Genomic DNA, 23,520 nt, shown 5'->3' with positions numbered 1-23,520 from the left:
AGTCCACAGTATTACAAGAGTCACTTCCAAATATATGGAGTATAAGTAGGATAAAAACAGCCTAACGCGTTTCACTGGAGCAAGCCCCTCCAGCTTCTTCAGAAGCATGTTTGAAATGTCCCATACAGACCCCTTTTATTGGGGAATCACATTCTGTGTTTCATTAGCCATTGCTAATTAATGGAAGCTCGCTAAAAGAACATCAGTTTATTTTTTAAAACCTTAGTAATACTTAGAAATAAGAAGGCAATCTTATTTCTAATATATTATCCAAAGAATAAAGTTTAAACATACCTGAACACTTTGTTCTGACCTCAATCATTCATGTTAAACTTGTGAATCACCTCATCACGTGACCGCTACTCCGGTAACGAGATCGTGAATGGCCAATCTCAGCTCAGAGTCATTTGCTTTGTATGGTAACCAGGCAACCACTCGTGTGGAAGAATCAGTGTTCAATATTATTCCGATCACGTGATATGTTGTTTTGTCACGTGGTCGAATGCGGCCAATCATGACTCCATATTGGGACGTTTATATGGTTGCCAAGTAACCACTGATGTAATGGGCGCAAACGTATTAATGGATATTTTATTCTATTCTAATTATATCACATTCTGTTTAATTATCTGATCTGGGATAAGCCGTGTGGGAACACGTTACATCTAGGCTTACCACACCTATAAAAACCGGATGGCCTTTGTATTAACCAATCAGAGCCTCCATCTCTTTCATGTTTCTTTTCTGTTTTTAGATAACTGGGTGCCAATATTGTTTTAATGGACTTTTTTTCTGTATATAACCTGAGGATTAGAGGGTAAAAGCTCCCCAAGTAAAGTATATGGTCTTATTTTAAGATCTGATGGGTACGTTTTAGAATTTTCTTAATAACAGCAGCTCTGCTGTTGAATTTACAAATAAATGCTAGGTGTTTATTATCTTAATTTTTATTATAATTTGCAGGTGTTTTAGGGTTTAATAATGTTTTTCTCTCCATCATTTTTACCTCAGGATAGGCTTGTTCTAACAAATTATCAGCATATCCATGCATTTTTTAAAAGCATCTAACATATCTTGTGCCTTAAAATACAAATGTTTCTAAGTGTGTACAGTTAGGTCTAAGGCGCATGAGTTCCCCTTTTGGGATGTTTTTCTTCCATGGGCCATAATGCGCACTGACATAATGTAAGTATGAATAGGTATTTACATTTTTCACATAATTAGAGGTAACAATTTTATTGTCATTAATATTGAGGATCACAACCAGGAAGTTAACTGTGGTCTTATGATAGCAGTGAGTAAACTGTAAATTAAAGAATTAGAATTGAGAGAAGTGACAAAAGAAGTGGCAGAAAGTAGATCCCCATCCCAAATAATAAAAAGATCATCTATATAACGGCCATTAAAGCCCACCCACCACCCTACACATGGGTGTCTTCAAACTTGCCCTTGTATAGGTTGGCGTAGCTGAGCGCGAATCTAGTCCCCATGGCCGTCCCCCTCACCTGTAAATAATAAGTGTCTTGAAAAAGAAAACAGTTATGTGACAAAATAAACCAAATTGAGTCTAAAAGGAACGATTGATGTGGATCACTGAGGTCACCATCTGAAAGTAGACATCTGGAGATCACATCGCAACCCATTTGGTGTGAGATGTGTGAATATAATGCAGTTACATCCAGAGTCAAAAAGGCATACGAGTCCCTCCACTCAATAGATTGTAACTTATTCAAAAAATCTGTGGAATCTTTCAGATGTGACCTCAGTGAAGTAACCCATTGTTGAAGAAAAGAATCAGCATAAAAAGATGAATTGGAAGTGAGGGAATTTACACAAGAAACGATTGTATGTCCTGGGGGTGAAGAGAGTGACTTGTGAGTCGCAAGAACTGGCATTCTCTGACTTAAGTTTTCATAATCGGACTAAACAGCGAGGTGAATTGAATACCCCCTATGAAAGATTTAAAAAGCATAACTCTGGAAACTGTAAATCAAAATATTGGCTAGTTGTATTGTCAATGTATTAGAATCACTGTCAGAGTCGTGTGTGTTGGATATACAATTCATGATATGACAGCAAAGTCACATAGCAGGTAACATGTTGAAGAACTTTTACATATTTCATACTTTTAACATGACTTAACATGTATTTCCATATGTTTCAATACTAAACTGCACTCCTCTACCTTGCCGCTAGGGTACACAAGAAAGTGATTTGCTAAAGAGAAAGACAGTAGGTTTGCTCAGTGAGAAGAGGCACAGCATTGTGTTTACTACTATTTGTGATTAATGTATAGTCTAGTCAGGATAGGGATCACTTTGTGAAACCACTGTCTCCTACAGTGTATAGGGATGAAAATAAATTTAATATTGGCATGGTGAATGGAGATTGTATTCGGCCAAGCAAAGAGATGCCTCCACACATCCGTTATCAGAAGGTGAAGTCTTTAGAAATCTGGACATATAAAATTAAGAGCTTTGGTAGACTTAACTTTGTTAACTCTATTTCTTCAAAGTCCATAGGATCCACAGGGATACCATGGGGTGTGTGTGGTTGGAGTGATCTGGGCACCAAACAGCTAAGCTTTAGCTCCCAGGATGCACTGGTCCTCCTTCACATATACCCCGCCCCCAGTCACAGACACACAGTTTTGTAAACAAGCCCAAGGCAGGAGCAGTAAAGAGGAGAAGGAAGAACATTACTCTGAAGAAACACTCTTCCAAGAAAACTTGATAAAGGAATCAGTGACCGAGAGAAAAAAAATACAGAATGAGGCCAGGTGTGTCAGGGTGGGCACCCTGTGGATCCTATGGACTTCGAAGAAATAGAGTTAACAAAGGTAAGTTTACCATAACTCTTAATTTCTTCTTCGGGGTCCATAGGAGATCCTCAGGGATAACATGGGGATGTCCCATAGTAGTTTCCCAAAGGGTGGGGATGCTCCTGAGCAGAAAGGAGAATCCAACGCCCAAAGGAAGCATCCCTGAGAGGCAAAGGTATCAAAGGTGTAGAACCTGAGAAAAGTGTGGACATAAGACCAAGTGGCCGCCTTGCACAATTGTTCAGCCACGTCGAACTGCCCAGCAGGGTCCCACAGACCGAGTAGAATAAGCCGTAACCTTGTTTGGAACAGGAAGATCAGCTTGCGGTAGGCCTGAGAGATTGTCATGCGGAGCCACCGAGACAGTCTGTTTGTTAGCTGGCCAGCCTAGTTTGTGAAAGCCATACAACACAAAGAGAATCTGATCTCCTCAAGGAATTTGTATGATCCAAGTAGATCCGAAGAGCACAAACCACATCCAAGGAAGCTTCACATGCAGAAAGATCTGAGAAACGGGAAGGCCGGAACTACAATCTCTTCATTCAAATGGAACCAGGATACTACTTTAGGGAGGTCACCAGCCTTGATACGGAGGACAGCTCTGTCCGGATAAAAAAATCAAAAATGGGGAGCGACAGGAGAGTGCTGCTAAATCAGATACCCTGCGGGAAGAGATAGCGAGGAGAAAGAGCGTCTTCGCTGTCAGCCACTTGAGCTCTACTGAGTCCAGAGGTTCAAACAAGGGAGCCTGTAGAGCCCAGAGAAAGAAGGACGACTCACCACAGAGCCACCGAAGGGACAAAAGGAGGTTGAATGCGGAGAACACCCTGCAAAAATGTTATAACATCAGACACGGGAGCAATCCTTCACTGGAACCAGATTGACAAAAAAGAAACCAGAGCTCTAAGGGAGGACAGACAGGGACTAAGGTCTACCCAAGCCGGAGAAAGGCAAGCACCCAGGAGACGCAAAAAAAAAACTGTAGGGTCATAGACTCTGGGGGAGAACCATTGAAAGTAAGAGTGCAAAACTCTGTAATAGATGCGGGCTGAGGCAGGCTTACGCGCCCTGGGCATTGTCTGGACCACAGAGTGAGAGAAACCCTTGGCTCTTAAGAGGGAAGACTCAAGAGCTACACCATCAAAAACAGCAGCAGTAGGTCCGGGTGCAGACGAGGGCCCTGCATCAACACTTCCTGCCATAGAGGAAATGGAAAGGAAGTGTCTATGGAGAGACTCCATAGGTCAGTGAACCAATGTCACCTGGGGTTATTAATATCACAGTGCCACCTTCTTGCTTGAACTTTCGAAGTACCCTCAGGAGGAGGGAGATCGGATGAAAGAGGTATGTGAGATTGAAGTCCCACCTCAATGCCATGGCATCCACGAAGGCGGCAGATGGGTCTCTGTTCCTGGACCCATACCTGGGGACCTTGTGGTTGTGACTTGAGGCCATGAGGTCTACATCTGGCAGGCTCCATTTGTCCACCAGGAGTTGAAAGACATCCGGGTGGAGAGCCCACTCTCCGGCATCTATGTCCTGACGGCTTAGGAAGTACGCTTCCCAGTTGAGGACTGAACACTGCCTAGATGGCCGGGAGATTACATTTAGCCCACACCAGAATGTTTGCTACTTCTCACATTGCTGCCCAACTTCGCGTGCATCCCTGATGGTTGCCCAAGTTTGCGTGCCTCCCTGATGTATCCCTTTGCATGCCTCGCAGTTGTAACATTGGACTGGATCTGGACCGGCCTTCCCTGGAGAAGGTCTTGCATCTGAGTGAGTGCTCTGTACACTGCTCGAAGCTCCAGAATGTTTATGGGCAGAAGACTTTCCTGAGTTGTCCACCGTCCCAGAAAGGTATGATGACCAATCATCACATCCCATCCGCGAAGGCCGGCATCTGTCATGAGAATTTCCCAGTCTGGAATCCAGAAGGGGCAAACTTTGTCCAGATGGGATGTCTGTAGCCACCATAAAGAGGGAAAGCTGAACCTCCGGAGAGAGGAGGATCATCTAGGACAGGATCAGATGATACTGTCCGTTCCACCGAGAATCAGTTGTTGAAGGTGCCTTGAGTGCAACTATGCGTATTCCACCATATCAAAGGTGGACACAATGGACTCCAGGAACTGCATTGCCGAGTGAATGGATACGCTCTGATTGTGGAGCAAGCTGCACACACGTAAGTGTAGTGTCAAAATCTTGTCTTCTGGGGGGCGTGGCATGATAGCGGTGGAGAGAGGTCGCATTGTGAACGAGCTCCGGCCTACTTACCGCCTTCCCTGGGGGATTTCCACGCCGACAATAGTCTCCCCGCACATCAGACAGGCCGCGGAGGGTCTGTGGCCCGCTCACTGCTCTTTTTGGCGCCCCGTGTGATGCCCGACATTCGCGGCCTAGCACAGCTCCTGAAGCAGCAGTCTCTCCCACAGAGCAGTCCCCGGCCGCGGACATCCAGGTGCCACGACTCGCGCTGGGTCTGCCTCCAGCTACGGCGATTAGGTGAGGAACATCTGTGGACCCTCCTTAGTGCTGAGGAACCCCGCTGTATAGCCTGTGCACACCAGAGTCCAGTTGACACAGGCTAAGGATAGACTGTCCTTCCCAGTGAGTGAGATAAGTGGAGAGCCGGTGGCCATTTTGGAAGCTCTGCAATCACATCCCTATCTGCAGTGTATCCTGTAGGAGCCTTTTGTGCTGGGATCCAAGCAATATATCAGTCTGTGCTGGTGGTCAAGGTTATTGTTTAATTCATAAAGGCTGTAGGCCCTACAATGCTGTCAGCTACTTACTTAAAGATTCATATCACCCCTCATCACTCCTGTTTGCATTAACGCATCTTCATTTTGAATTTTTTTTGATTGGATATTCTGGGCTCTGGCCTCTGTACCTTCTCAGTACAGTTACTCCTCTATACTAAATGCCGCCTCAGCAACCCAAAGGTCCTGACAAGGTACCTCCAGTGACTTTTTTCAAACAACCATCCTCTTTATCAGGGACTAAGGGGTCATCTATCCGAGATAAATCACCTCAGCTACCTATGGATTCAGTTTTGCATGTGAAGTCTGCTTCATTGAATACTTTGCAGACAGAATCCACTGAAGATGATGCCCCTCTGACGGTGGGATCTATGAAGCGACTACTAACATCCTTTAAAACGGACATTACCGCTGAGTTCTGAGCAGCATTACAGACCTGTTAACAATCAATTGATGCCGTGGGGGATGCACAAACCACCTGGAGTCCAAACTGGAGAAAGTCGTCAAATCCCATAATGATTTGATCACCTTACATGAGCAGTTTCAGTTGGAGGTCACTGTCGTGCGGGAAAAAGTGGGAGACCTGGAAAACAGGTCCCGCCGTAATAATGTCAAAATACGGGGGATACCAGAATCAACTTCTAGTGTCCTGGAATCTGGAGGATATCTCGGTTACGATGCCTGATTGTTCCAGAGTAGAGAAGGACTGGTCCGTGAAAGGCCGTGACACTTAATGGCCATAACTATATTTTCATTATAACCCAGTATATATACTCAATGTTTACGATATTTTCTCTGTTTTGAATTTGTTATGACTGTTTATTGAAATATTTACTGCAATTTCTGGGATATTAGCGGAGAGCAATTAGGATTGCTTGAAGTCGTTAGGAGACATCTGGATTGCTCTCCTCTAGACCAGTTCTTTACTGCTAACCCAGTTGTATTTTAGTATAGATGCGTTATATCTATTTCTATATATGTTATATTTTATAGGAATGTTGGGGGGCAGCTGCTACCCCCATTTTCTCTATGTGCCAACATTGGGAGTGGCCCCATTTAATTCCTTATAGGAGCTTTTCCAGACCTTTTATTCCCTTTTTCCATTTCCTCTATTTATGTCTAGCTGTTTTCCCTAGTTATGTCCTATTTTTTTTTATTTTTATATGTATTTTTCCAAGCCATGCAGGGTATTTTTTTAATTCTTTATTGCAAGTCTATATGTCCACACTGCAGTTAGATTGTAGTTATGATGGTTAAAATTCTCTCTCTGAAAGTAAAGGGGTTGAATTCTCCCAATAAGAGATGCTAGGCCCTGAAATATTTTTATAAACATAAGGCACAAATTATAAGCCAATCAAGAGACATATTTTATGAAATCATCCCCTCCTAAATTTTTTGATCAACACTACCCACACTGTTATATGTCTAACGGACCCCATAAATCATAAGCCATTCAAGAGACACATTTTATGAAATCATCCCCTCCTAAATTTTTTGATCAACACTACCCACACTGTTATATGTCTAACGGACCCCATAAGATAGCAGGAGTGGCCATACTAATTTCGGCCTCTTGTAATTTTATACTAGAAAAGCAAGTTGAGGATCAAGAGAGCCGATTTCTGATCCTAATAGGAAAATTGGAGGGACTGCCAGTTACGATAGTCTAGGTGTATGCTCCTAACACTAGGCAGATCTCTTTATGTAGATGTCTCTGCACCAAATTACAGGACCATAGAAGGAGATCTGTTTTTGCTATTGGGGGATTTTAACATGGTTCTTGATCTGTCATTGGTTAAATCATCCTCAACTTGTAAATTAAGATCTCACGTACCCCGAGATCATTCCCAAACCTTTAGTCGCATTCTGCTTGAATACGATCTATATGACATATGGAGGACAAAAAATTCCACTGTAAGGGATTATACGTTTCATTCCCATGTCCATCTTTCATACTCCCATATTGACTTCACTTTGTGAGATAAATGGACACTTTAATAAATTAAAAAAGCAGTTATCCTGCCCAAAGTTTGGTCCAACCATTCAGCCCTTAGTCTACTTTGGGAGGCAGGGGTTCATAATGTCTCTCCTAGCTCATGGTGCTTGAGGGATAACCACTACCAAGAACACACAAACCTTTATTTACCCACATCGTCACAAAGACCTTCCTGACAACAACCCCCCAGAAACACCCATCTACAGAAAACTTGAACTAACCTACCAACAGTACATGTCAAAGACCCACAAAACCAAAAACCCATCAAACCCAAATACCACCGACAAAGACAGCCACACTGACAACCAAGACTCAGACATAAACACATCCTGGGCAGCACAGATGGTGTAATGGTTAGCATTACTGCCTCACAGCACTGAGGTCGTGGGTTCAATTCCCACCACGGCCCTACCTGTGCAGAGTTTGTATATTTTCCCTGTGCTTGCGTGGGTTTCCTCCGGGTGCTCTGGTTTCCTCCCACACTCCAAAAATATACTGGTAGGTTAATTGGCTTCCAACACAAAAATTAACCCTAGTGTGTATGATAGGGAATATAGATTGTAAGCTCCACTGGGGCAGGGACTGATGTGAATGGCCAAATATTCTCTGTAAAGCGTTGCGGAATATGTGTGTGCTATATAAATAACTGGTAATAAATAAAATAAATAAATAATTTGCTTTCAGATTTGGAATCTAGACAAAACATTTCCCAATCTCTATCAATGTATTTGGAGATTAACACCCCAGGGGATACGTCTCACTTCAATTTCTGGTGTGCTCTAAAGGCAGTAGTGTGAGGATCTGCAATCCAATCTGCGGCTAGCCTGAAGAGGAATACGCTTAAATGACAGGCCGATTTGGAACTGCGATTGGCGGATTTGGAGTCCAAACATAAACATTCCCCTCATAATTCTAGGCTCTATCGTGAAATACTTAATTTGCGTGAGGAGTGGAATATAATAGCGTAGCAGGAAGTTCACAAAACTATTTTTAGGTTGAACCAAAAATTTTATGTTCAAGGTGACAGAGCATATGTTAGCACGTAAATTGGGGGGGAAACTTGCGAGGGAAAGAATCCGTTCAGTTTTCAATCCAGTGGGTGCTAAAGTGACAGACCCTAAAGATATAGCGGCAGCATTTGCAGAATATTACTCTAATCTTTACAATTTAGCTAATGACCCCCTAGTACCGCAACCCACAGCCGAAAACATTGCTAAATTTCTATCTGGTATACATCTGCCTATACTGAAAGGGTTATTGACTCCTTTCCATTAAATAAACTAATAAATTTTATAGAGAGTTTAGGGAAGTTTTGATTCCAGTTTTGACTACATTTTTTAATGAAGCTTCAGTACTGGGCTTTCCCTAAAGAAATGTTAGAAGCTCGAATAGTCGCTTTCCCCAAACCTGGGAAGAACCCAGTGTTAATTGGTAATTACCGCCCAATCGCTCTTTTAAATGCTGATATCAAGATCTATGCTAAGCTCATTGCAAATAGATTAAGCTCATTACTCCCCTCTCTTATCCATCAGGACCAGGTAGGATTTGTAAGTGACAGACAAGCCCCGGATAGCGCTAGACGTGTTATTAATGTTATCGAGGCCTTCTCCGCTCTCGGGGAAGCTCTACTTCTTTTATCGCTGGACACGGAGAAGGCCTTTGATAGGCTCCATTTGGGATTCTTAATGGCTGTGTTGCAACAATTTGGATTTTCTGGAAGAGCCCTGTCTTCCATTATGGCCCTTTATTCCAACCAGACAGCTAGAGTCATGGTGAATGGTATCCTCTCCCCCACTCTCTATAGCAAATGGTACCCATCAGGGGTGCCCTTTATCCTCATTGATTTTCGCTTTAGCCATTGAACCACTAGCTGAAACTATTAGATCCACAGAACTAATACCAGGACCGGTTTTTCAAGGTTCGGCATATAAAATCTGTCTATTTGTAGATGATATCCTCTTAACCCTCACAGACCCCTTACCCAGCTTGCGGCTTCTACATGAGATATTAGAGAATTACACTAAGGTATCTTATTATAAATTGAATAAATCCGAAACGGAGGCCCTTCCAGTAAACACCCCCCTGAACTTCTATCAACTATGCGATCCTGATATTCTTATTCTTGGCAAGATAGAAGCCTCAAATACCTTGGAATACATATCACACCCAAAATAGATGACTTGATCCCTTGTAATTATGTCCCTCTTTTGAGCAGTTTTACATTATTGACTTCCGATTGGCTGATGCAAGAAGTCTCATGGATGGGTCAGATAGCAGCACTTAAAATGGTGCTCCTTCCTAAGATATTATATTTGTTTAGAACAATCCCTATCCTCATTACAAATTCGCTATTAAATAAATTCTATGCCATCTTTATTAAATACAGTCAGGTGCATAAATATTGGGACATTGACAGAATTTTCAAAGTTTGGCCTCTATTCACCACCACAATGGCTTTGAAATTAAACAAACAAGATGTGCTTTAACTGCAGACTTTCAGGTGAACGTTGTAGGAATTACAACGGTTTCTATATGTGCCTCCCACTTTTTAAGGGGCCAAAATTAATGGGACAAACTAAACAATCCTAAATCTAACTTTCATTTTTTAATACTTTGTTGCAAATCCTTTGAAGGCAATTACAGCCTGAAGTCTGGAACGTATGGACATCACCAGATGCTGGGCTTCATCCCTGGTGATGCTCTGCCAGGCCTCTACTGCAAATGTCTTCAGTTCCTGCTTGTTCTTGGGGCATTTTCCCTTCAGTTTTGTCTTCATCAAGTGAAATGCATGCTCAATCAGATTCAGGTCAGGGGATTGACTTGGCCATTGCATAACATTCCACTTTATAGCCTTAAAAAACTCTTTGGTTGCTTTTGCAGTATGCTTCGGGTCATTGTCCATCTGCACTGTGAAGCGCCGTCAAATGAGTTCTGAAGCATTTGACTGAATATGAGCATATAATATTGCCCGAAACACTTCAGAATTCATTCTGCTCCTTTTGTCAGCAGTCACATCATCAATAAATACAAGGGAACCAGTTACATTGGCAGCCATACATGCCCACGCCGTGACACTACCACCACCATGCTTCACTGATGAGGTGGTATGTTTTGGATCATGAGCAGTTTCTTTCCTTCTCCATACTCTTCTCTTCCCATCACTCTGGTACAAGTTGATCTTTGTCTCATCTGTCCATAGGATGTTGTTCCAGAACTGTAATGGCTTTTTTAGATGTTGTTTGGCAAACTCTAATCTGGTCTTCCTGTTTTTGAGGCTCACCAATGGTTTACATCTTGTGGTGAACCCTCTATATTCACTCTTGTGAAGTCTTCTCTTGATTGTTGACTTTGACACATATACACCTACCTCCTGGAGAGTGTTCTTGATTTGGCCAACTGTTGTGAAGGGGTTTTTCTTCACCAGGGAAATAATTCTTCTGTCATCCACCACAGTTGTTTTCCGTGGTCTTCCGGGTATTTTGGTGTTGCTGAGCTCTCCGATGCGTTCTTTCTTTTTAAGAATGTTACAAACAGTTGATTTGGCCACACCTAATGTTTTTGCTATCTCTCTGATGGGTTTGTTTTGATTTTTCAGCCTAATGATGGCTTGCTTCACTGATAGTGACAGCTCTTTGGATCTCATATTGAGAGTCGACAGCAACTGATTCCAAATGCAAATGTCACACCTAGAATCAACTCCAGACCTTTTACCTGCTTAATTGATAATGAAATAACGAGGGAATAGCCCACACCTGTCCATGAAATAGCTTTTGAGTTGATAGTCCCATTACTTTTGGACCCTTAAAAAGTTGGAGGCACATATTGAAACTGTTGTAATTCCTACACTAGTTCACCCGATTTGGATGTAATTACCTTCAAATTAAATGTGAAAGTCTGCAGTTAAAGCACATCTTGTTTGTTTCATTTCAAAACCATTGTGGTGGTGAATAGAGGCCAAAATCTGAAAATTCTGTCAATGTCCCAATATTTATGGACCTGACTGTATATGGTAAGTACTGCACCAAAATCCTATTTTTAATACTGTGAACAAATTCAGAAAACTCCAATAATCTTTGGTGCTTGACTGTTTAACACTTTGACTATTTGATAATAGTTTGAACACTACATTCTCCAAGGTGTTCCAAGGCTGTTTCAGAGTGTTGTTAACCCTTTGCAGAGTCATCTGTGCAGAGTGTGTATATATCTTGAACATATTATGCAGCACTGTGTAATCACTGTATCCAATCACATCAAACTCGGTGGAACTAACAATCTGAATTAACTGCTGTACCAATACATTTGTGGACTGTGGGAGAAAACATACGAGAGTACAGGGATAACAAGCTGACTCTACACAGATATCTATCTGGGTGCTAATGTAGCATTGCTGACCTGTCTGTTATCCACATTTTACATACAAATGTATTCCTCTGAATTAGTATTTGGAATACTTGAGCACTGTGAGGTGACAGGGAAATCAGGTTCTCAGGTTCAGGGAGCTGTTGCAGTGGGGCATTTAATGTAATATAATGTAATATAAGGGGACACTGGGAAAACAGTACCGACAAGTCAATATCTATGGGACTGAGAACACATTTTCTGTAGATATAAAACACCAGATGGAGCAGAACGATAACAGGTAGCAAAGGGTCCATTCTGCATTTGCTATGAATGACAGAACACAATAAACATACAGCAGGGAAATGTGAACATGATACAAGTAGATAGACAGATGAAAGGACAGACAGAGGCTGTTACATCCCACAGTATTGAGTCTGCTGTGATAGTGGAATGGTGCAATCAGCAGATAAGATGCCACAACAGATCTAAAATCAGCAGAGGAACCAGCTACGTAGGTATTAGTGGCTGTATATAACTACTATTGTGTAACACGGACATGGAAGCTTATTTTGTTTTAATTATTAGCACATAATTTGCAGGCAATTTTATTAAATATGAAAACAGGTTGATCAGGCAAAGCACTCTACCGTTATACGAGGATACTGAAAATGCTTTTGGTAATCATCTGGCAACCATATGACTGAGAAATTCAATCATCATCAGTCTGAATGAAGTTTCAGTGTTCAACCTCTAGGGAAACTTCTGAGATTACAGGGTTATACACAAATAACTGGGCCCAATCTTATAGAGCTGACCCCAGCTAGAGGAAAAATACCATTGACCCAGGATGCTGACAATAGTGGACATGCTATGTATCTCTTGGGAGATGAAGTTTGGTGTTATTTCAATGCACAAATACTTAGATGACTTAAAGCTTTAAAACAGGGATGGGGAATCTCAGGCCCAGGGGCCGTATAAGGCCCCCGGAATCATTGGGTCTGGCCTTAAGAGATTTTTTCTGCTAGCCTCGTCTGGGTAGTAGGGTGCCTAGAAAGGTACCCTGCAGCTAGAATCTATGCAGCAGTGCCGCCTGGAGCGTTCTTAGGACGCTTCAGGCGGTCACACCACTGCCTTACAGCTTCCTGGGGCATCCTCAGGATGCTCCAGGCATTGCTGTAATCACCAACGATTGTGGCATCACCCCCGTGTGACATCACAAGGAGAGGGCGTGGCCTGCACCGGGCCCGCAAATAATGTTACATATATCAAAATGGCCCTCGGTAGAAAAAAGGTTCCCCACCCCTGCTTTAAAAGATTAATATTTATCATATAACATAATACTGTATATAGCAGGGCACAGTCTTTTTGCCAAATGCAGGTACTGCCATCACTTAGGGAGACTTCTTTAAGATTGTAAGTACCAAAAATTAAATATATTAGTGTGTGTGGTTTGTAGATTTAAATTTCAATATCTTTCCCTTGCCTCAGACCATGCTAGAGAATGGCAAAACATCTCCACAATCAGAAGAAAAATTAAAAACATAATAAAAAATCTGGGTATTTTTAGAACCATAATTGTTGATTATACTTTGGTCCCATATTAAAAGCTTACATGGGCTAATAATTCCACTGCAAGACAGAGGGTATGACAATTAATTTAAGGCAGATGCTCGCGTGGGTTATTGTTAATACAACTGCTGAGTATAATGATGAAGCCACACATACACTTCACCTGTCAGCTATTCTACGGTGCCCCCAGAAGCAGCTGATTATCCCCAAAACAATCACATACAAGGTGACCGTAACACGCCAAATTCCGGGTCATTTCATAGAGTTTGTATTTTCATGCTGCTGGAGCAGATTCCATATTTATATAATGACACTGCAGGGGTTAACTGGCGAATCACAATAAATTGTCCCTCAATAGAGAGCATTGTTTGGCTTCCTGGAGCCCAAAATAGTGTCACAAAAAGTCTCAGACACAGAATTTACAGCTTCCCTGCCACGTGTAGGAGACATAGGTTGAACTTTCCTGAAATCTCAGCCTCTCGCTGGTATACTCCTGGCATCTGTATAACAAGGATTATGATGGGCTGCAGAGCAGGGCAGACAGATATCCTGGCTCCCTGTACAAATCTAAATTTTTCACAGGGCGCTTTGCATCCCTAAAGTCTAGTAAATAATCGTGAAAAGATGCTTGCTTAACGATAGAAAGCAGATGTTACACATCAATCTCCTCAAAGAGCTGCCAGAAAGCCGCATTCCAAGGATTTCATTAGGGACTAAATGCAGAGCTAGTTAGTCTCTATAAATACTGGAACTATATCTGGCAAGTCTAAATTTAAACTAGGAAAAGAGTCCACTTCATTTATAGTAACTCTTTCCATATATACTTGGGATACACTGACAGACATAATAGAGAGCTCACACTCTAACTATGGGGCTTATTCATCAAACGATAAATTTGCCAGGTAACCATGTGGAAACACTAGCTTCCACGTGTTTGAGTTACCGGGCCATTCATCATCAGGGGTCCGATATTCAGCAAACTCCATGAGAACAAGCACCATCTTCAGACGGCGCTTGCATTCGCAGGCCCGCTCCTTCCAATGGGAAGGGGTTCCGGGGCTGCGAAGAGGGATCCGAGCGGATCCCTCCGCCGTCTTCTCACAGACTCCCGGCGGCTGTGCGCATGCGTGACATCAGTTCATGTGTGAGCGGGGTCATCAGTGTAGGGCCTGGTCCGGCCCGAAATCCAGTGACCGCTGGACAAACAGGCGTCGGCGGTTCGGGCAGCGCGGTGCGGCGGCGGGAGACGGGGCTGGACGATCTTGCATCTGAAAAGATTCAAGCTCGTCCAACCACCAGCGCGGATTTTGAATTTGGCGCCGCTGGCGAGCCAGTAATGGCTCACGGGCGGACAGCCAATCCGAGTCTGTCACGGCGGGCCAATTGTGGCTCGCCGCGTCATGGCTCCGCCCCCTCGCGGCTCCATATATTAGGCACCGCTGAGCGGGGCGAGTCAGTCCGTCGGCGGAGAGCAAGCCAGGAAGACCGTCCGCGGAGGAGAAGAGTTCCAGAGGCGCCGGAAAACGCCGGAAGACGCCGTGCTCAACACCTGAAGACGGAAGCGCTGTTGCTGGAGGAGGAAGACGGCGGCAGGCGGCGGTCAGCGGAGCCGAAGCTGATGACCGGAGAGCTCTGCAGTGGAGGAAAGTTAAAGAGCTTATCGAAGTTCCCCACTGCAGGCTCTCCCACCGGACAGGGTAGGCGGCCGTGGGCCACCTTTACTTATATTTAAAATCAAGTAAATCATTTGTTGTCGGGCTTAAGGCCCGTGGGTATAATCAGGCACTAGGCCTGTGGCCACGTAGGAGGGGCACAAGGCCCCGGGGATAGCAGGGGGCATTAGGCCCTGTAGGGGGATTCTTAGGCTCTACAGTCAGCAACCTGGGCACTAGGCCCAGGTTGTTCGGGCTCAAGTAGGCGGCAGGCCTGTATATAAAGTGATCTGGGCACTAGGCCCAGGTCACTGCACGACCCTCAGGTAGCCCCGCATATAAAGTGGTCTGGGCACTAGGCCCAGGTCACTGCACGACCCTCAGGTAGCCCCGCATATAAAGTGGTCTGGGCATTAGGCCCAGGTCACTGCACGACCCTCTGGTAGTACCGCATATAAAGTGGTCTGGGCATTAGGCCCAGGTCACTAAAACGACCCTCAGAGGCAGCCCTACATATAAGGTGGTCTGGGCATTAGGCCCAGTTCACTAAAAGACCATTAGATTCACCAGTGGTGGCCCAGCTTCAAAGTGATCTGGGCATTAGGCCTAGATCCCTAGGGATCGGCCGAAGGAAGGTGGGTCTAAAGTGAAAGGCATCCTGGCAAGAACCGAAGCGATCATTCACAGGTCGGCGGACCTGTGCCGCAGAGTGACCGGCGCTGGAGGTCTGTACCACTGGGTACAGAGTGCTGATAAGTGGTTCGAGGGATAAAGTAATCCGAGTAATAGGCTCAGAATACCCGCTTTAGCCCCAGCTGGGTGAGGTTGAGTACTGGGCATAGATTATTGAGTAAGCCCTCTCGGGAGTCAGTGCAAGGGGCTGTGCGGCTCCGGTGCTGAACCCCTGCAGGGGGAACTCTGAAGATTCAGCCTAGTAGATCAAGGCAGCGGTGTGTTCATAGAAGGGCACAGACAGGACCGGCCGGCCGGGAAGAGAAAGAGAGGGACAGCTGAAACAAGAGTGTTTCCGCTAGAGGTGTATTGTCCCCAAGCCTAGTTAATATAGTGTGTAAGAAGACGTTTATTTGTTGTTTGCCCTGAATCTTCTCGTTGTTATAGCAGAGAGTTTACGGAGGAAGTTTCTGGAAGTGAGGTTCAAGCTTCCTGGCATACAAAGAGGTAACCCAGTTGGTACAGCATTGTTTGCGTGTTTGTCTGTGAAGGAAGGGGGATTGTTTTGTTTGATTCTCAGGGACGGCGGACGACTCGTCAAGGTGACAAGGGGTCTAGTGTGAGTATCTCTCAGTGTCTGTCTGTCTTTCATTGGAGCGTCCGATAGGGGATCTCTCACAACGGTGAGAGAGCCAAACATTCTATACTTTCTCTTCCTCTGTCTGTTCTTCCCTTGAACACCGGTTAGGGGATCTCTCACAACGGTGTGAGATCCAAACTACACTTGAGTGTGTGAGCACTGTATAGGTGAAAACTGGGTAGCTGAGGCCCCGTGCCAATGATGACCATTCACCCAACCGGTGAAGGTCGCGTTCATCCCTAGCGGTTATTGTGTCACCAAGCATAGGAGGATTGTTATTGAATACCCCATTCTCTTACAGCTTCAGGCTGGTTTGAACCTGAGACTAAAACGGTGAAGAGGATCCGGATCGTAGATCAGTTGGCAATTTGGGAACGAAGGCTCTAGGACTCTGCCGCGGAAAAGTGGTGAGTGTTGGCTAACGAGTTATCGCTAGGGGCTCACATTTTGGCGTAGTCGGCAGGATGTCAGATGATGAAGAGAATAGGGGGGCAACTGGACGGGTCAACATAGGCCCTGCCCTCGCTCATTTGCCTCGGTATGATGGCCGCAATTTACAGTTGGAGGATTGGAAATCGCGACTCGAAGGAATTGCCCTCCTATATAAGGTGTCTCCGGAGTCAAAACTCCAATTGGCTCTGAACTCTCTCGAAGGGGAACCCAGACGTACTATCCTCTTGAGACCGGAAGAAGATCGCGATTCCCTGAAAAAGGTACTGAAGATTCTGGGGGATCTCTATGGGAATACGTCATCGGCTGGTACCCTACGACAACGGTTGTTTGCCCGGTTCCAGAGAGAGGATGAGTCCATTCCTCAGTTTGCTAACGCACTTCAAGAATTGATGGGCGAGATTAGAAGGCGCGATCCGGATGGGATGGGTGCACTTCCAAATACCAGCGAGATGTTACGAGACCAATTTGCAATGGGGTTGAGGAATGTCCCGCTGCGACAGATTTTGTTAGATAAAATCACGCAAGACGACAAACTGACTTTTCATCAGATACAGATAGATGCCGTGTCCCGGGACCGAGATGCAAATTTTGGTCCATATGCTGTCACTCCACAGTGGGTACATCCGACGTCTGCTCCCGTGATGGGCCGGGAGGCCAACCCTTTGGAATCATGCGTTCAAGATCTTAAAGCAGCATTTTCTAAGGCAACCCAGGAAATGAAAGAGGAGGTTTCCCGGCTAAGAGAGGAAGTATACCGGCAAAGAGGCCGCAGAGCTGAAGAAGAGTACCGGCCCAGAGAGTCAGACGGATCCAGAGGAAGAGGTGTTGGAGTTAGACAAGGAGGAACTAGGGGCCCCCGATGCTACCGTTGCAATCGGCTTGGACACATTGCCCGGAATTGTACCGAGGCAATTTCTGAGCCTCAGTTAAACTAGAATCCCTCGCGGTAAGGGGACCACCCACGGGGGAGTTACGTGGAGAGATAGCCATTGTCAACTCGGCTGAATTGGTAGGGGAGTGTCCCATTGTTGTTGGATGCCTAGGGGGGGAAAATCAACAGTGTTTGTTGGATACAGGATCTCAGGTGACCACCATGTCCGAGGACTGTTTCTTGAAACATTATTCTCACCTGAAGGAATCTGTTTTGGAGAGTTGGGTCACTCTCACCGCAGCTAACAACCTCCCCATTCCGGTGGTAGGGGTTGTCTGGATGGAAATAGAAGTTTGTGGCCGAAAGTTGGGGAAGAAAGGTATCCTTGTGGTCAGTAGCGCAGGTTTGAGTCATGGACCGGTGATCCTTGGTATGAACGTATTGAAAGACCTGGATCAAATTTTGATTCAAGAGAATGGTCCTCGGTACTGGAGACATTTGGGGGTCCAACGACCGGTTCAATAAGCCTTTCAACAGGTGGGACAGCGATGTGGGGCCCAGGGAAAAGGAAAGGAATCTTTGGGCCTCATTAAAACCAGCCATCGGCAACGAATAGATCTACCCCCTCGTCAGGAGATAGTACTCCCCCTGGAGGTGCGTACCCATCAGCGATTGGACGGGTTCGAGGTAATGATAGAACCCACAGGCTTCTTCAGAATAGAGTCCGGAATAGTTCTGGCTAGAACTTTGTCAGTAGTCAAAGAAGGGAAGATGTTGGTCCGGATATGTAACTTAGGGGAACAAATTCAGCGTGTCCCAGCAGGAGCTATAATTGCCCGAGTGGTAGCTATTGATGGTGATGGTGTTCGCAGAGGCCAAAGTATTTTGCTTCAGTCAGAAGCCACTGAATCATGGACCATGTCAGTGCAGGTCGAGCAAGAGAAGGAACCAAGTATAGAGTGGAACGGAGGGATAATAAGGGAGCAGATGGATGTCTCGCTAGCTGACTGTGACTCCGATACTGTGCGGAAGTTGGACCAGATGCTGTGGAGACGTCGGAAAGCTTTTTCGAGACATGAGGAAGATTTTGGCTACACGGACGATTTACAACATGAGATTCGCACTGGAGACACCTTACCCATTCGCGAAAGATACCGGCCTATTCCCCCAAAGCTTTACTAGGAGGTCAAGACAATGCTTTGACAGATGCTAGATAACGAAGTGATTCAGGAGAGTAAGAGTCCATGGGCCGCCCCCATAGTGTTGGTTAGGAAGAAGGATGGGAGCATCCGTTTTTGTGTGGACTACCGGAGGCTGAACAGTTGCACCGTACGGGATGCCTACCCTCTACCTCGGATTGAGGAGTCCCTGGCGTCGTTAGGCGAGGCCAAGTTTTTTTCCACCTTATGGTGCATACACACGATCAGATTTTTTCTTCAGATATGGACGATAACGATTTAAAAATCGTTCAGTCGTTCATATCTGATGGAAAATCGTTCATATCTGACATGCCTGAACGATGGACGATCAACGATGCGCGTTCCCGTTTGTCAGATAACGATATCTGACATCTGATGGGTTTGCAGTCAGACTTGGACGATTCCATTCTTTTTAATGCAGTCAAAAATCGTTCAATCGTTCAAATCGTTCAAAACTTTGGTCAAATCGTCCAAATCGTTCAATCGTTCATCTGACAAATCTGACAAGTCTGACAAATCTGACCGTGTGTACGCTCCATTAGACTTGGCCAGCGGATATTGGCAAGTACCGGTTGCCACACAAGATCAAGAAAAGACTGCGTTCATTACGCCCATGGGACTTTTCGAGTTTTGCCGCATGCCATTCGGGCTCACCAATGCCCCGGCAACGTTTCAGAGGATGATGGAGCGGTGTCTGGGAGATTTGAATTTCGAAACCCTTCTGATTTATCTAGACGACATTATTGTGTATTCCGCCACTGTGGATGAACATTTAGCTCGTTTGGAGGTGGTCCTGCAGCACCTGGAGGGATATGGGTTGAAGGTCAAACCTCGGAAATGTCACCTACTAAAGACTAGTCTGGAGTATTTAGGGCATGTGGTGTTGCGTGATGGGGTGCATCCCACACCAAGTAAAATTGCAGCTGTGCAAGAATGGAAGACACCCCGTACAGTGACAGAGTTACGAGCATTCCTAGGGTTGGTCGGTTATTACCGACGTTTCATCAAGGATTTTGCCAAGATTGCTGAGCCAACCACGCCCTATTGCGAGGGGTGGCCACAACTCAGAAAACTCAAGCGGTGGCGTGGGGCGTATCCCAGGAAGCGCCCTTTGTGTGCTTAAAGCAAGCTCTCACAGAAGCCCCCATATTGGCCTATGCCAATTTTGAGACACCATTTGTTTTGTATACTGATGGGAGCTTGCAAGGCCTAGGGGCCGTACTTGCTCAGGTTCAGGATGGCCAGGAGCGAGTGATTGCCTACGGGAGTCGTAGTTTGAGAGAAACAGAGAGGAACCCAGACAACTACAGTTCCTTCAAGTTGGAATTATTGGCCGTAGTCTGGGCTGTGACCGAAAAATTTGCTGAATATCTGACGGCCACCCATGTAGATATCTTTACCGACTGCCAAGCTTGGGGCCCTGGAGCAACGCTGGGTAGCCAAGCTTGGGGCCCTGGAGCAACGCTGGGTAGCCCGGTTAGCTAAGTTTTCCTATACCATTCGTTACCGGCCAGGAAAAAATAACGGAAATGCTGATGCTTTATCTCGGTTTCCTGTAGAAGTCCCTGGGACACAGGGGGATGAAGACTGGGAAGAGGTAGAAGTCCCCGATCTGACACGTGTGAGGAAATCAGGGACAAAGGGTGATCGGAATGTCAAGCAGAGTGCCACGATACTCCGGAATACCGAACAAAACTGGGCACGCGAGCAGCAGGAAGACCCCGGTTTCAGAGCTATTATGCAGTGGAAGGAAGATGGTCACTGGCCCAGCAAATGGGAAAGGAGTAGGCTTACTACTTTCTGTCAGAAGCTGCTGCGTAAGTGGGACCAACTCAAGGCTTGTGCAGGTACTCTCCGGTATCGCACCTACCTTAGTTCGGAGCTTCGGTTTGTAGAGCAGATAGTGGTACCAGAAGCGTTGGTCCGACCACTGATTGAAAACGCACACCAAGAAGGAGCACACTTGGGCAGTGATAAGACCTATCAATGGTTGCGACGTCAGTATTTTGCACCTCAAATGCAGAACATGGTCGTTCGGGTCTGTCGGGAGTGTAGACGCTGTGGAGTGGTCAAACCCTCGGAACAACATGCGCCTATTCAGACCATCTGTACAAATCGACCATTAGAGTTACTAATGATAGATTATGTGCTGATTGGAGAGTCTGTTAGTGGTCATCAATACGCTTTGGTAATGACGGACCACTTCACAAAGTTTACTGTGGTAGTGCCAACCCGTGACCAGATGGCTGAGTCGGCTACAAAAGCGATTGTGGAAAATTTTATACGGCAATATGGGTGTCCCGAAAGGATACATTCAGATCAGGGAGCCTGTTTTCAAGGGCGGCTAATGGAACGTCTGTGCCAACTGTACGGGCTACAAAAGTCCCGTACAACTCCATACCACCCTCAGGGTAATTGGGCCTGTGAAAGGTTCAACCGGACCTTGCTACAGATGCTCCGAGCCCTGGAAGAAACAAAAAAATGGAGGTGGCCTGAACATGTGCAGGAATTGGTTTGGGCCTACAATAATAGGGTTGATAGTACTACCGGGTTTTCTCCTTTCTTTTTGTTGTTCGGTCGGCCGGGCCGGGAAGTTCAGGATTTAGTACTAACCGAGTCCGATAGTAGGGAGGGATCGCTTCCTACAGGTTGGGTGGAGGAACATCGGCGGCATCTGAAAATTGCTCATGATTTGACGGAAAAGATGATAGCCGATCATAGACGTACCCCGGCTGGGGCGCGAGGTGTTGAGCCGTTTTCCGTAGGGCAACGGGTCCTGATCCGTAAGACTCGTCCGGGGGGTAAACTATCTGAGCGTTGGGAAGTTTTACCTTATGTGATCAGATGTCGTTTGTCAGCGGAAGGACCGGTCTATCAGGTGGAATCCACTGATGGTCTGGGGCGATTGCGGACTCTTCATCGGGACATGTTACGTCCCTGCCTTTTCCCAACTTCAGCAGAAAGGGACCTTATACCTGACGTCGTTCAGAATGACTCGCGTAATGAGGAGACCGGAATGGGCAACCTTGAAGAGGAGTGGTGGGCACCAGCAGAAATTCCTACTGTGAATGAAGTCGACGATGTTCCAGAGGTGGCGGATGTAACACCCTTACCTAGACGTTCTCAACGATTCAATCGTGGCGTGCCTGGGCCTCGATATGCTGATCCCGACTTTGTCTGGTCACAGACCTCCTTTGTAGGGACTACAAAGGACACAGACTCCCGGCGGCTGTGCGCATGCGTGACATCAGTTCATGTGTGAGCGGGGTCATCAGTGTAGGGCCTGGTCCGGCCCGAAATCCAGTGACCGCTGGACAAACAGGCGTCGGCGGTTCGGGCAGCGCGGTGCGGCAGCGGGAGACGGGGCTGGACGAGCTTGCATCTGAAAAGATTCAAGCTCGTCCAACCACCAGCGCGGATTTTGAATTTGGCGCCGCTGGCGAGCCAGTAATGGCTCGCGGGTGGACAGCCAATCCGAGTCTGGCACGGCGGGCCAATTGTGGCTCGCCGCGTCATGGCTCCGCCCCCTTGCGGCTCCATATATTAGGCGCCGCTGAGCGGGGCGAGTCAGTCCGTCGGCGGAGAGCAAGCCAGGAAGACCATCCGCGGAGGAGAAGAGTTCCAGAGGCGCCGGAAAACGCCGGAAGACGCCGTGCTCAACACCTGAAGACGGAAGCGCTGTTGCTGGAGGAGGAAGACGGCGGCAGTCAGCGGAGCCGAAGCTGAGGACAGGAGAGCCCTGCAGTGGAGGAAAGTTAAAGAGCTTATCGAAGTTCCCCACTGCAGGCTCTCCCACCGGACAGGGTAGGCGGCCGTGGGCCACCTTTACTTATATTTAAAATCAAGTAAATCATTTGTTGTCGGGCTTAAGGCCTGTGGGTATAATCAGGCACTAGGCCTGTGGCCACGTAGGAGGGGCACAAGGCCCCGGGGATAGCAGGGGGCATTAGGCCCTGTAGGGGGATTCTTAGGCTCTACAGTCAGCAACCTGGGCACTAGGCCCAGGTTGTTCGGGCTCAAGTAGGCGGCAGGCCTGTATATAAAGTGATCTGGGCACTAGGCCCAGGTCACTGCACGACCCTCAGGTAGCCCCGCATATAAAGTGGTCTGGGCACTAGGCCCAGGTCACTGCACGACCCTCAGGTAGCCCCGCATATAAAGTGGTCTGGGCATTAGGCCCAGGTCACTGCACGATCCTCTGGTAGTACCGCATATAAAGTGGTCTGGGCATTAGGCCCAGGTCACTAAAACGACCCTCAGAGGCAGCCCTACATATAAGGTGGTCTGGGCATTAGGCCCAGTTCACTAAAAGACCATTAGATTCACCAGTGGTGGCCCAGCTTCAAAGTGATCTGGGCGTTAGGCCTAGATCCCTAGGGATCGGCCGAAGGAAGGTGGGTCTAAAGTGAAAGGCATCCTGGCAAGAACCGAAGCGATCATTCACAGGTCGGCGGACCTGTGCCGCAGAGTGACCGGCGCTGGAGGTCTGTACCACTGGGTACAGAGTGCTGATAAGTGGTTCGAGGGATAAAGTAATCCGAGTA

The 23,520-nt window shown here is 46.2% G+C and overlaps 1 protein-coding gene across 3 annotated transcripts in view; it reads right to left on the bottom strand.

Annotated features, from left to right (window-relative positions):
• Positions 1-23,520, bottom strand: part of KALRN (kalirin RhoGEF kinase) — a 1,228,991-nt gene that overhangs the window by 820,073 nt on the left and 385,398 nt on the right. The window lies entirely within an intron of this gene.

Source organism: Taudactylus pleione, unplaced genomic scaffold (assembly GCF_031769625.1).
Source record: "Taudactylus pleione unplaced genomic scaffold, aTauple2 ptg000977l, whole genome shotgun sequence".
NCBI classification, from domain to species: domain Eukaryota; kingdom Metazoa; phylum Chordata; class Amphibia; order Anura; family Myobatrachidae; genus Taudactylus; species Taudactylus pleione.
The sequence above is the reverse complement of the archived record's forward strand: the minus strand, read 5'-3'. Positions and strand labels throughout refer to the sequence as shown.